We start from the raw sequence: 14,966 nt of genomic DNA, 5'->3' as shown, positions 1-14,966 counted from the left end.
TAAATACTACTGTATAGATGCATGTTTCAGTAATATATATAGCATACGAATGAGCTGTTTAATTTGTTTGGCCCCTCTCTCTCTCTCCTTCTTCTTCTTCTTCTTCATATATATATTTGATCGTATGCTTTAAGAAGTACTAGAGTTCATTGAACAACTCAGGAGCATTCTTTTATAGGATATCCAACATTAATTATGATCCATGTTCCTTTCTGTTTCTGTTTCTTTTTTATCCTAAACATTAATTCCAACTTTATCCAAGATAGCAAGTGGTTTATTTGCCCGAAGAAGCTGGTAAAAATCTATTTGTTTCTCCCACTAATTACTTTAAGTTGCGTATATAGAAATAACTGAGCAAAATATATATAAATTTATAGGTAGCCCATCTCCTTAATTAATTAATTTCTTCACCTTGATCATGTAGATGATGGAGAATGTTCTGAAGGTCGTACTTGATCTTACTGATGGAGACTTGATCAAAACCTACTCTCCTCCATTCTCCTTCAACAAGCCATCAATTAAACAAACTGATAGTTATTAGCATCAGTTAGAACAGATCTTTGAAACTTTCAAGTTTTTTTTTTGGTACAAGCTGTTGAAAGCTTGATGATCACAATAAGGTTGTATTTATTGTCTTCTGCATGCAGATGATATTGGAACATGGACAGATGGTCCATTGCGTTTGTCTTTAACTTGTTGGTCTGAGAAAGAAAATTAAAGTGGAGTCTATTTTGGACAAAGGGCTAGGAAAGGCTGCTTGTTCTAATGAAGGAAAGAATAACAAAGAAAACTGTCAGCTAATCAATAAATGAAGAGTATATTAATTAATTGTTAGACATTGGTGGTAAAAGGTTATACGCTCACCTCCAACGTTCCCGCCAATCCGTCCCAGGATCAACACGGAGGAGGTAAATCATGGGCGACTACTAACCTTTGGAATAATGACTAGCACATAAAAAAGACATTTACCTCGGCTTGCCGAGATTCGAACCCCAAACCTCATGATGGTAATATTTCATGTGCTAGCCACTAGACCCATCCGAGAGGACAATTAATTATTAGACATGCACTAAGATATTGTAACATCATTAATTATTATTACCCCACATATGACCAAAATTGGTTACCTGCGCAGTGAGGTGCTACCGATAGGCAGGGGTCAAATCTTGATGGGTACCGGAATGCCCCGCTAGCATCTATATGACCCCCTAGAGGATTGTTCTGCTAGACTGAATGACCTTTATGATTTATCTCCCTTTCAATGCACATGGGATAGTTTTGGAGGAGCCTCTTAAGTGAGGGTCATCATATTTTGCTGTCGATCATTAATTATTATTTAATAATGTCAACAATTAATTTTCATATGTGCATATAGAAATATAAATTAGCTAAATGTCTATGAATAAATCGTTCAATACACAAGATTAATTAAATGAACAAACTTGAATAACTTATTAAGCTAAATAAGTAAACTTGAACGTACATATGTTCAACTTGTTAATACTCAAACAAAATTTTAACATTCATGAATATTATCTGTAAATCATGTTCATCAATAAAATGTTTATTAACATGCTAAATAAATAAAAAAAATTTCAAAATCAACCAACAAATTTATCTTATCAATCTTAATAAATAAGCTTAAAATGTAAAAAATTTTAAACGGTCAAGTGAGTTTGAATTGAGAGCTTTGGCTCATAAAAAAGAAAGTAAGTCAATTTTGAACTATTATTTCATCCATTTGGTTCATTTTAGACTCGGCTTACCTTGATTTGACTCAGTTACTTTATAAATAAATTTGAACATCATAAAAATGTAGATTCGTTATATTAACGGCCCCTCTAGTGTCGGTCCCATTGCGTTAAGTGCATAGTGGAGTTTTACAGATCGTCAGTTTCTTAGAATCGACCTTGTAAGTCATTATGCTAGAGATGTCATGAGCCCACCGTCTACGTTACACCCCGAGAGCAATAGGAAATTAAAAAGAAAGCATGTTTGGTGGCGAAAAGTTTACAAGGAAAAGTTGTACAATGAGTCAAAACAAAGGCGTGATTATGAAGCTGGAGTAGGTATTGCAACATTCGGATGAAAAAAATCAGTCAGCTATGATTGTTAAGTTTAAACTAATTAATTAGTGGTTAGTTTACTTTTGTTACACGGATTGACCTAGTAGATTTGGCATTATAATTAGTTGAGTTGACGAATACTATGGATTAGAAAACCGATCGAGTGGAAATCGACAAATTAATTTCCAAAACCACGCATTGATTTGGAAAAGAAGACAAAAATTAATATGAACATTTCTATTCTTTATATATATTTTTTATAGTTTAAACAATTAATTTTGTGGACAGGTAGTTGCCAACTGATCTAGTGATCCTGAGAGCGAAAGCTACAGCAGAAATTATACATATTCAATGTTCTTCTTAATGTTTGTTCTTGGATAAAATAAATTATTTTGGACAGTGTATACATCATTAGAACATGAATGCCACTTTTATAAAATGTGTACTTCGAGTGGAAGGAACTAAGATCAAACATATATACAATTCCAAACTCAAGTATTTAAATCAGTTGATTAAAAAATCAGAAGTTTTTTTTATCATTTAGTACAATTTTTGTCCAAGTAGACAATCTTTCAATCATTATATTGAGCTTTGCATATTCAATTCTATAAATGAAAATGAATTCACATGTAAAATCTTAAACGAATATATTACCATAAATTAATTTGTGAATTCTTTGATATTGAAGTTTTGGAATAGAATGAGAACAAAATGTATCTTTTTTTAAAGCAAAAGGAAGGAGGCGTACATTTGGATAAAAATTGTTAATCTATATTTGATGCTTGATGGGGTGATAAAGGGGAAGGCCCCACCCTGTTGTTATGATGGAGGTAAGTGTCATGGTGGAGGTCAAAGTTAAGGTGGTTAAACACGGTTGATTGGGGAGTATGCTCGTCCGATTGGGATAATGAAGATCTGATCCGACATCATAACAGTTCGACGAGGTTCCGAGCTTCCGACGCTCAAGAAAGACTCTGCAAGGGCACGCCGAGCGGCTTCCCCGCTCGGCCTCATATAGAGCTATAAGGACGGAACGGATTTATGACCAAACTACACAAACAGAAGGCCAGCCAAGCGGCTTTCTCGCTCGGCCAGATAATACACTCATCCGAGCAGAAAGTAAGAACCCGAGTCGAGCGGTTATCTTTCGAGCAGGTATCCCGCTTGGCCCAGTAAAAGACACCGCTTGTTAGACATTATCTTTTTGGGAGCATGCGCCACTGACAGACGGCCGGTTCGGATAGAAGATCGTACGACAGAAGTTTCCACAGCTATCACTTTAGGGATATGCTCGGCTCGTTAAGGTAGTGTGTCAGAGACAGTTTACCGATACATCTTTTAAGGGAAAGTTTCGGGAAGCATGCATGTCTTGGGAAGCATGTACACACTCTGCGAGAGCCCTATATAAAGGGGGTCTGAACTTCAGCCAAGGTATGTGATAATCTACTGTTGCTGCTACTATTCGCTGCTTTGCTTTCCTTCCACACATTGTCGGTGACTGACTTGAGCATCGGAGGGTCATCGTCGGGACCTCTTCCCTGGCTCGATATTAATGCGGTTATAGTTATAGGGTCGCGAGGAGTCAACACACGATCAACCGAAATACCATATCTCCAATTTTCATCACTTCAACAATCGGACAGGATCAATATTCAATTTTATTTGTTCGAGCCATTTTGCACTATGACTAATGCACTGTATTAAATCAACTGACTTAGCTAAGATTGATGGAAATCCTTGAAGATCTGGTAAAATCTAATCTTTTTTTTTGTGAAATGACAATGTGAAATTCGAAAAGAATTTGTCAAGACAAATTTTAATTTTTAAAAATCATCTCATTTCGATTCTATAATAAAATTGGGCCTTTTGGCCCACTAACAGGCCTGCCTCCACATAAAACTGCACTATCCATTGAAATCTTTATTATATGTTGGACTATCTGGACCGAATATTTTATTTTAATATATTTTTTTAATAACCTAAATATCTGGAATTTATGCACATTTAAAATCTAAAATATTTTTAGAACATAGATGAATTATTTGTTTGTGAAAATATTTCCATGATGGATCATGATTGTTCTAGCCACATGTTCCAACCAACCAACTAGTAAGCCCTCGGTACAGTGTGATGGTAAGAAATGGGATCGGATCCTCTGATCCCTTTGTCCTGATCCGCTCTTGGACCGAAATAAGGAGATTGGTAAGAGACAATGACCCTCATTTGTTAATAGATAGGGGTCATTATCCCATCAAAATAAAAATTGGATCATGAATTATTCTAATCTTTACAGACTAAAGGATCCACATGTAAGAAATAAGAATTATTTTCATATAATTCGAATCTCATGCTAGATATTTTTGAACGCTTGTAGAGTTTGAATCATGATGCTAGGTGTTATGTCAAAATTCATCTATCTTTTTCAAATTTATTTGATGGCCGATTTTGAAATTAGGTCGTCCAGATTAAGTTGAGGACTTGAATATGCAATATACAAATGACATACTAGGTTTCCAAATTAACCAAAAGATATACTATATTTTGGTAATTAAAAAAAGGACGTAGCTTTTTTTTAATTTTACCCTCGTCATATCTGATTTTTTTTTATTTCTCTGTTCTCTTTTTCTCTCTAGGCATAACCTCTTTTTCTTTTTCTTTTCTCTCATTTCTTCTCTTTTCTCTTTGTTTTTTATTTACATGCATAACTATTATAGTGCTAAACATCAGCACTATGGCTTAATTACATTATCTTTCAGCATTACTATGGACTTGATTTCCTCAAGACCAGGATTACCTTGGGGTTTAGAGTTAATTCTTCTAATAATATTTTAATACCTCCGAAAAAATCAAAATAAATAATTAAGGACATTGTTAGACTTCTTGCAGTCTCAAAAATTCATAGAACCTAAAACGAGTCAATCGTATCTATCTAGATCCACGAGTAAATTTCCGTCAAAATCCACTAATAGACCTAAATAGGTATGATTCGACTCATTTAAGGTATTGTAGATTTATGAGACTGCAAGGAGTCCAATGATACCCTCTATTGTTTATTTCGGCACCTCAGAGATGTTATTAGAAGAATTAATTCTAAATTCCAATGTGGTCTTGATATCAATCTATAGAATGATATAAAATGATATCAGACCTAACATGTCAATCAGGCCCAATTTGAAATTTAGAGCCGATTCTTCCAATAACAATTTAACAAATCCGGAGAAGTTGAAATAAGTAATAAAAGGCATCATTAGACTCATAGTTTATAAAATCATAATTCTGGATTATAGAATCGTACGATCTTACTATCTAGAAACACAAATCGATCTTGGATCGTGCAGAATTGAGCTTTGCAGTAGGATCGGAGCAAGATCGGTAGAATCATAACAAGATCGGAGCAGAATTAGAACAAGATTGGTGGAAACTTTAAAAGATTATAACTTTTAACTCAGATTGAACCACGTAATCTATATAATATATCAAATCGAATCTTATTGAGATCTATGTTAATTTCAAGGTTTACTCTTAATAGCCTAGTTTCAAACCTAAAAAATATTATTTAAAGCCTTTTCAAAGGTTTGGAAGATTTTAGTCTTTTTTTATTACTTTTTTTTTATCTTTTGCAAAATTAGGGTAAGGGTTTTAAGACTATTTAAATATCTATTTAATTATTTTTAAGTTAATTTTTTATCAATAATATTTTATCATTTTCCCCTCAAATGATGAATTATTTGATCTCTATTGTCTAATATTCTGCGAAATCAATGGATCTTTAGAAGATTATTTCTAGCATTTGTTAGGACACTCGAGAGCTAGGGGGTGCATAGCTTCTTTTGCTTCTTATTGATGATTTATAGTGAACACTCGAAGTAATGATAACACCTTCATTTTGTAAGTATCTCGTAGTAATTTTGATATGATCAACCAATCAATTTAGACCCTGTTGTTGTTTAACCCCTGTGTCTAAGTGTGCGAAACTTAGGAGCATAGAAAGTCGAGCGAAAGACGCAGCTAACGAGAAGGACGTTACGGGAGAGGATTGATGGCTCGGTGCGTTCGAGGGACGAGGTGCTGCGGAAGAATACGCTGGTAAACGAGAAGGAAGCGTGCGACATTTTTGAGGGACGAGAAGCCGGAACGAAAACTTGTTCGAGGAGAAAAGAAGATGAATTGCTTTATGGAAGGCACCTTTCATGGCGTGGAAGGCGTTTTCGATGAACAGTGCGAAGAGACCTAAAATGGCTTGAAGGTGTCTTCCATGAACAGTACGAAGGCACCTTCAAGCCTTCCCAGTGACCATTGGCGAAGATAAGACTTTATCTTTGTACGGATAAAATTGCTACGCTGGAGGCGCCTTTCACCCTATGGAAGGCACATTCCAACCTCAGATAGAATTTTCCAGGGGTTATAAAAAGACCCCTAGAAGTAGAAATAATTAAACAACTCTTGCATTCATTTCCTAGTACATTTCTGAGCGTTCAACAAGTGTAATAGGCTTCTTCGCCCACATGAAGAAGATTTTTTCAATGCTTTCTTCTATCTTCGATTAACAACTACCTAGGTTGTAACCAAGTAACTCTTTAGTGTCTTTAATTTATTAGTTGTTTAATTTCCTTTTTATAAGTGTGCTACTAATCTGAGTTGAAAGATCGAGAAGGGTTTTTGTTTAATTTTTCAACAGGCAATTCACCCCTCTCTTGCCAGCCCAACCTATTCCAACAAGTGGTATCAGAGTCAGGTTGCTTCAGAAGGACTAACCGCCGACCGAAGCACAAGAGATGGCCAGACTGAGTATCTATCCACCGAAGTTCGAGGGAGAATTTGTGAGTTGGAAGAAAAAGATGGAGGTATTCTTTAAGATAGATTTCGATTTACTATTAATCATAAAATTTAGTTTTGTAGCACTAGAGGATAAAGAAGAATACCAATGGACGAAAAGGAGCAAGCCGACTTCATGGCAAACGACAAAGCAGAGTTTCATCTACTTAGCATACTACCACCTCAAGAAGTCAATCAGATCAGAGTCTACGAGTCACCTAAGGGGTTTTGGGAGAAATTCCTAGAACTACACGAAGGGACTTCGGAGGCAAAACTCGCAAGATGTGATTTACTCCGAAACCAAATCATCAACATCAAATTAGAAGAAGATGAAACCGTTGCACACCTTTACTTAAGAATAAAAGAACTCATCACCAAACTCATGAATCTCGAAGAAAATGTAACTAACCGAGATTCGCTAAGGTAAGCGCTTAACGCGTTTCCTAAGATTACTGAATGAACATCATTAGTAGATGCTTATTATGTCTATAAGGATATAGAAGTAAGTACCTTAGAAGAATTGTTTTCAACTTTTGAAGTTCATGAAATGAGATACGCAGATCTAAAGAAGAAGTCCAAGCACAACATCACCTTAAAAGAAAAAATGGACGAACCAGATTTTGAATCTTCTTTCGATGATGATGAAATAACGTTCATGGTAAGGAAGTTTAAAAAGTTATTTAAAACTAATAAATTTAATCAAGTACATGATAAAAGAAGAAGAAGAAATATAAGATGCTACCACTACAATGAAGAAGGGCATGTGAAAGGCAATTGCCCTAAATTGAAGAGCAAGGATAAGAACAAGGACAAAAGCAAGGACAAGAACAAGGACAAAAGCAAGGACAAAAGATCAGTCCAGACAAAGCATTGAAATCTAAAGGCGACGTTGAATGAAATATCGTCCGAATCTGAGATCGAAACCCTTACCGGACTTGCACTAGTGGCAAGTCACCAAGAAGATAAAAACAAAGCAAGCTCGTCCGAAATAAGCATCGAGAGCATCGATGAAGGGAGAGCGACATTAGAAGATAACAACACTTCAGGGGGAGCTTCAGATTATGGGATCGACAAGGTAGGTCAGGTATGGTCTCTACCTCCTGATAAATTATTTCAGTTTATAAAAATATTATCAAAAAATTCCTGTAAATTAAAAAAAAAAAGAAAATGATAAATTAAAAGGAAGTCTAGCAACATCTTGTCGATTAGAAGACTTCGACAAGATAAAAATAGAAAATGAGAAATTGGAAGCAAAAATAAAAGCATTAAAAAATCGTACATGCTCACATATTCAATAAGTTAAAAGATCTAATGGATTAAACTGACACTTTAAATACCGTAAGAGCCAAATTAGAAAAATATCACAGAAATATATTACTAAGAAATTTTTAATTAATCCTATAGGAAGGAATTTATTTTGGATTCCAAAATCATATTTAGGTTTTTTTTTTTTGCATGCCTTGTTTTTTTTTAATTAAAATTTTTGAAAGTTAGATCTAGGACTTCAGAAAGAAAATTAAATATTTAATTTCTTTAAAATTATTTATCTAGAAGTGGTTGTTGTTTCAATAACCAAGAAGGCTGAGTGTCTTGTCACAGTTTGGAAGCCAATCACTGAAACAAATATTTAATTGACTAACTGTTAAGCATTTAATTGTTATAAAAATACTTTCAAATAAATTATTTTACATAAATTCTGTTAGAAATTAATTAGAAGTTAATTTTTAATATTAAATTTTTTTGAAAATTTATTTTTTTTAATATGTCTTAATGTGGAAAGAATTTTATTTCTACTCACAATAATCTCAACTTTATATGAAATTTTTTTATATGTCTTATATATGGCTGTTAAATTTTTTTTTAACAATTAAAAATATTTTTCAAAGTATTTTTTTAAGTCCAGATTTTTTCGATGTTTAATATTTCAAAATTTTCTGGATAAGAGTATTTTTCCTTAGACTTTGTTTTAGACTTTATTCTCAAAACATTTTAAATACCCTATTTTTATGTGATCAAAGAGGAGAAGTGAAGATTAAGTCTATGGGGAGGGTATCATTATTTTTAGCATATTATTATTTGTGATATTGATTACCTTATTATTATTATTATTTTTTTACCATAACTTAACTTGGGGTTGCTCACATCAAAAGGGGAGATTGTAAGTACCCCGTGGTAATTTTAATGTGATCAACCAAATCAAGTTAGGTCATGTTATTATTTAACCCCTGTGTCTAAGTGTGTAGAAACTTAGGAATACAGAAAGTCGAGTGAAAGACACAGCTAGCGAGAAGGATGACACGGGAGAGAGTCGACAGGCTCAGTGTGTCCGAGGGATGAGGTGCCATAGAAGAATACATTGGCAGACGAGAAGGAAGCGCGCGACATTTCCGAGGGATGATAAGTCAGAGCGGAAGCTTACTTGAGGAGAAAAGAAGTTGAACTGCCTTATGGAAAGCGCCTTCCATGGCGTGGAATGCGCCTTTGATGAACAGTGTGAAGGCGCCTTCGATGAATAGTACAAAGACGCCTTTAATGGCTTGAAGGTGCCTTCCCAATGACCGTTGGTGAAGATAAAATTTTATCTTTGCACGAATAAAATCATCACGCTGGAGGCGCCTTCCACCCTTGGATAGAATTTTCCAAGGGCTATAAAAGACCCCTGAAGTTATGAATAATTAAACAACTCTTGTATTCATTTTCTAGCATATTTCTGAGCGTTCAATGAGTGTAATAGGCTTCTCCTCCTACATGAAGGAGATCATTTTAGTACTTTCTTCTGTTTTGAATTAACAACCACCTAGGTTGTAACCAAGTAACTTCTTAGTATCTTTAATTTATTAGTTGTTTAATTTCCTTTTTATAAGCGTGCTACTAATCTGAGTTGAAAGATTGAGAAGAGTTTTTATTTTATTTTTCAACAAGCAATTCACCCCTCTTACCGGCCAACCTATTCCAACACATTTTACTTAGTCTCCACCTCCTTGAGGTAACTAATCCAAAGATCCACACCGTGCACATAGTTCCACTATGAACACACTCCTTCTTAGAAACAATCTGGAGATGGAGAAACCTCACACAAACTCAAATACAAGAAATACAACAAGAAATGCAAACTAGGTTACAAAAGAAATAAAAAATAATTACAACAAATGACTTTGTTTTGCTTACTCTTTTCTTGCTTTGATTTAGCCTCTTGTTGACTTAGAAATGTAACAACACTTTACTCTGAATCATCTAAGAACTGGCAACGAAAACCCTAGACGAACTCCCCTTTATATTGAAGTTGTTTGAACGATTTTTCACCTCCTAATCAATTAAGCTTTTTCTTAATCGATTGCCATGTAAGTCGACCATTCGAACATATGTAGAACACCTCTTTTTGATCTCTTAATTAATTGGTGAGTCATCCTAATCGATTCGGAAGGTCTTAATTGATTACCCAATTGATTACCAACCTTTATGTTCTCTTGCAAAAGCCTTAATCGATTAGCACAATCGATTAAGAAGTCTTAATCGATTGCCTCAATTGATTCCTTCTCTCCGCGACAAACCACTGCCCAATCGATTGGAAAGGGATGAATCAATTGGCTCAATCGATTCAGCACATGTTATTTCTAATTTGGCTCCTCGAAACTCTCAATCAATTAGGAATCCATCCTAATCGATTGGAGCATGCCCCAATCAATTACCTTGATCGATTATCCAACCCTAACTCACTTGATCCGAGTATAGGGTTCTCCTTGCCCAACATCCAATCAACCATGATCTGCTTGGTCTTCCCCACTAAGTGTCGAGTTAACTCTTGACCCACTTGGACTTTTTATCTCATGCCAAGTGTTCAGTCAACCTTTGACCCACTTTGACTTTCTCTTTGCAAACTTTTTGTTGGATTTATTCCTTATTTTTCACTCCAATATGCTCATTTAGATCACCTTCTATTAAATTTATTTCATTTGGTAGAATATTTTATAATACTTCATCTAAGTCATCCCAAAATCTTGATTTGGTAGCTTTATCTAATCCTACTTGCGCTGCATATACGCTAATTAGGGGTGACAATTCAGGTTGAATTCAAGTTGGCAGGTTCGGGTTGGTAGGTTGACGAGTTGGAACATCAAAATCCGAACTTGACTTGATTAATATTTTGTGTCAAATTGTTCGACTCGGACCCGACCCGTTTATCTGTATTTGACCTGAAGCCAACCTGAAATGACCCATAATCCGAATCCAACCTGAATTTGACCCGACTTGAAATTATCCATTTATAAAAACATGTTCATCTTAATCCAAACTCAACCCGAACCCAACCTAAAAATACCCATTTTATAAAAATATACTTATTTTAACCCAAATTCAACCAAAATCTAACTCGAACCCTATTCAAAAATATTTATAAATGGGTTCATGGGTTGTAATAAGGTCATTTTAGGTTAACCCGAACCCGACACATTTATTAATTGTGTGAATCAGGTTGACCCAAACCCAATAAGACTTGACCCTAACCTGATTTTTTTTGTTTCAGTTCGGGTCATGTTTTTGTGTCAAGTCAGAAATTGCCACCCCTAACGCTAATTATATTTATAGTTGTTTTCACCACTATTATCTTAAGGGTTATAATTCTATCTCCTTTTCAAACTACTCTTACAACTTCCTCCTTTAACGAACTATCTATATCAATGCTCATTTCATTTCTTATTTACTTTTTCTTGTATACCATAACTTAAAACCCAAGTTTTCTATTATCTTTGCATTCTCACCTACTCATTTTGTCTCTTGTACATACAAAATACTAGTTCTTCTCCTAATTATAGTATCTACTACTTCCATTGATTTACCAGTGATGATTTCTATATTTTATGTTTCAAATCTTAGACTATTAGTTTTCCTATCATATTTATTCTTATTTAACGTACGATGTGAGAACTCTTGCCTATTTAACACTGCGCCCAAATTCTCATGGAGATATAGTGGTCTTTGCCGATATGTTATAGTCGGACTCTAAAATGTGATCTTTTGTATATTTAGCACTACATCCAAGTTTTAGAGATGTAGCGGTCCTTGCTGAGACGTTAGAGTCGAACCCTACAACACGTTCCTTCTAGAGAACAATCTAGCATTATCATAATAGTTTAATGGATTCATTCATTGAATATTTACTATAGTTTTAACACTGACTGACAACATAACACAACCTTCCTTCTTTATTCGGGCTTGGGACCGATGCAACCTTTGATAATTATTAAATATAGTGTGCCTTTTAATCCATTTGAAAACCTAAGTACGTCCTTGGATGAATTACCATTGAATTAATAATAAATAAATAAATAAAAGCCGATGGATGATGAGTGTTATCTACTGATACAATAGATGATTGGTAGATGAGATTTCTCGGAGAAGTGGAACTGATAACTTGCTTGTTAAGATTTAAATGTTTTATTTTATAATATTTATTGGAAGTTCTAGTCATTGGTAGTTTGCTCGAGTCTTAGTTTGTCTGAGTCTTTAGGTGTATAGTTATTTGATTTCATGTCTGAGAAAGTGCCATGGGTGATCTTATTATATAGGAGTTATGGTTTAATACTAGGTTGAAGTGTTCTGATGTAAAACCTATTTATAGGCTCTTTTTCTTCATCAATTATAAGAGTTTTTTCATTCCAACACGTCTCTTTTATTTTCTTTTCTGTTATATCAGTGGTATCCAAGCCAGGTTCAAAAAAGCAACAGCTTTAATTTCATCTTGCAACAGCAAGACTCAATGGCGCCCGAAAACAATTTTGTGCAACCTGTGATTCAATGTTTTGATGGTCACTATGACCATTGGAGTATGCTAATGGAGAATCTTCTATGGTCAAAAGAGTATTGGTCAATCATTGAATTTGGAATTCAAGCACCAACAACAGATGCAGTCTTGATTGATATCCAGAAAATAGAGTTGGAAGGGAGAAAGCTCAAAGACTTGAAGGCAAAAAAAAAAAAAACCTTTTCCAGGAAATTGATCGTCCCATCTTGGAAACAACTCTTAGCAAAGAAACTTCCAAAGATATTTGAGATTCCATGAAGAAAAAATATCAAGGCTCAGCTAGAGTGAAGCGTGCACAGCTTCAAGCTTTGAGAAGAGATTTTGAGACTACAAATGAATGATGGGGAATCTGTCACCAGTTACTGTGCCAGGACTATGGAGCAATAAAATGCTATTTCATGATGAGAAGATGGGAGATGTCACCATTGTGGAGAAGATATTGCATTCGCACACCAAAGTTTGATTATGTTGTGTGTATCATTGAAGAATCCAAAGACATAGATGCATTTTCTCTTGATGAACTGTAGAGCTCCTTGCTAGTCCATGAACAGAAGATGAACTGAAGTTCAACTTCAAAGGATCAAGCTTTAAAGGTTTCTATCTCTACTCATTTCTTAAACTCTAGAGGAAGGGGTAGAGGTAGAGGTAGAGGAGCTGAAGATCGAGGCAATAGAGATAACAGCAGGTATTTTAAAGCCGATGATGGTTATTTTTAAGGAAAAGATAGAGGATGAGATCAATATTTTGACAAATCAAATGTAGAGTGCTTTAGATGTCAAAAATTTGGACATTATTATTTTGAATGTTATACTAAGCTACCTGAAGACAAAGAAAAAGAAGCACAATCAAATTTTGCCGAAAAGCAAGAAGAGAAAACTTTGTTAATGACGTTTCAAGCTAATCAGGAACTTGAGTCTGATGTTTTATATTTGGATACGGGCTGTAGTAACCACATGTGTGGAAGTAAGTCTTTTTTTTATTTAAATAAATGCTTTCATTCTACAGTAAGTTTTGATGATTATTTTATTGTGAAAGTGATGGGAAAATGTAATATAGAGATAGGAACCAAGAATGGTTTTGTAGAAACAATTTCTAATGTCCTTTACGTTCATGATTGAAAAGTAATCTGTTAAGTGTTGGTCAATTACAAGAAAAGGGTTATGTAATCACTATTCAAAAGGGTATTTGTGAGATTTATAATCCCACTAGAGGAGCCATTGTTGTTGTGCAAATGAGCTCAAACAGGTTGTTTCCATTGAAGATTATAAGTGTGTAATCTTGTTTGACAGCTGAAGTAAAAAACCCTTCTTGGTTTTTGTATTTCGTTATGGCCACTTAAGTTTTGGTGGATTGAAGATCATCCAATAGAAAAATATAGTGACAGGTCTTCCTCAAATTAGTATTCCTTTCCAAGTTTGTGAAGAATGTATTGTTTGCAAACAACATCGTTGTCAATTTCCTCAGGGAAAGTCATGGCAAGCAAAAGAAGTTTTTGGAGCAAATTCATTCCGATATATGCAGCCCGATAATATGATTGTCTAATGGAGACTTAATTATCTTCATTGATGATTATACTCGAAAAACTTAGGTTTATTTTTTACAAAAAAAAAAAATCAGAAGTATTTTGTGCATTTCAGAGCTTCAAGGCTCGTGTAAAAAATGAAATAGGAAACACCATTAAGACCCTCCAAATGAATCATGATGGAGAATACTGCTCAACCAAATTTGAAGATTTTTGTGAAGTTCATGGCATTCGAAGAGAGCTGATAGATGCTTTTACACCCCAACAAAATGGTCTATCAGAGAGGAAAAACAAAAACATCCACAATATGGTGAGAAGCTTGTTGACAAAAGGGAGAATTCCAAAAACGTTTTGGCCAGAAGTAATAAATTGGAGTATTGACATCTTGAATAGAAGTCCTACACTTGCTGTTCCAAATATGACACCAGAGGAAGCTTTGAGTGTAAGGAAACCAAATGTAGATTATTTTAAAATTTTTGGTTGCATCGCTTATGCACATATCAAGAGATGAGAAAAGGAAGAAACTTGATGATAAGGGGGAAAAGTGTGTCTTTCTTGGTGTTAGTGAAGTATCTAAAGTGTATAAATTATTTAATTCACAAACCAAGAAGATTGTGACCAGCCGAGATGTTGTCTTTGATGAGGAAAAACAATTGGGATTGGAATAGGCAGCAATTTACTCAAGTTCGTTTTGACAATGATTCTGAAAGAGAACCAACATCAGTGGTCCTTATGCCTGAAAATTCATCAGAAGCTAGTCCAA

This window comes from Zingiber officinale, chromosome 1A (genome assembly GCF_018446385.1).
Source record: "Zingiber officinale cultivar Zhangliang chromosome 1A, Zo_v1.1, whole genome shotgun sequence".
Taxonomy (NCBI): Eukaryota; Viridiplantae; Streptophyta; class Magnoliopsida; order Zingiberales; family Zingiberaceae; genus Zingiber; species Zingiber officinale.
The sequence above is the reverse complement of the archived record's forward strand: the minus strand, read 5'-3'. Positions refer to the sequence as shown.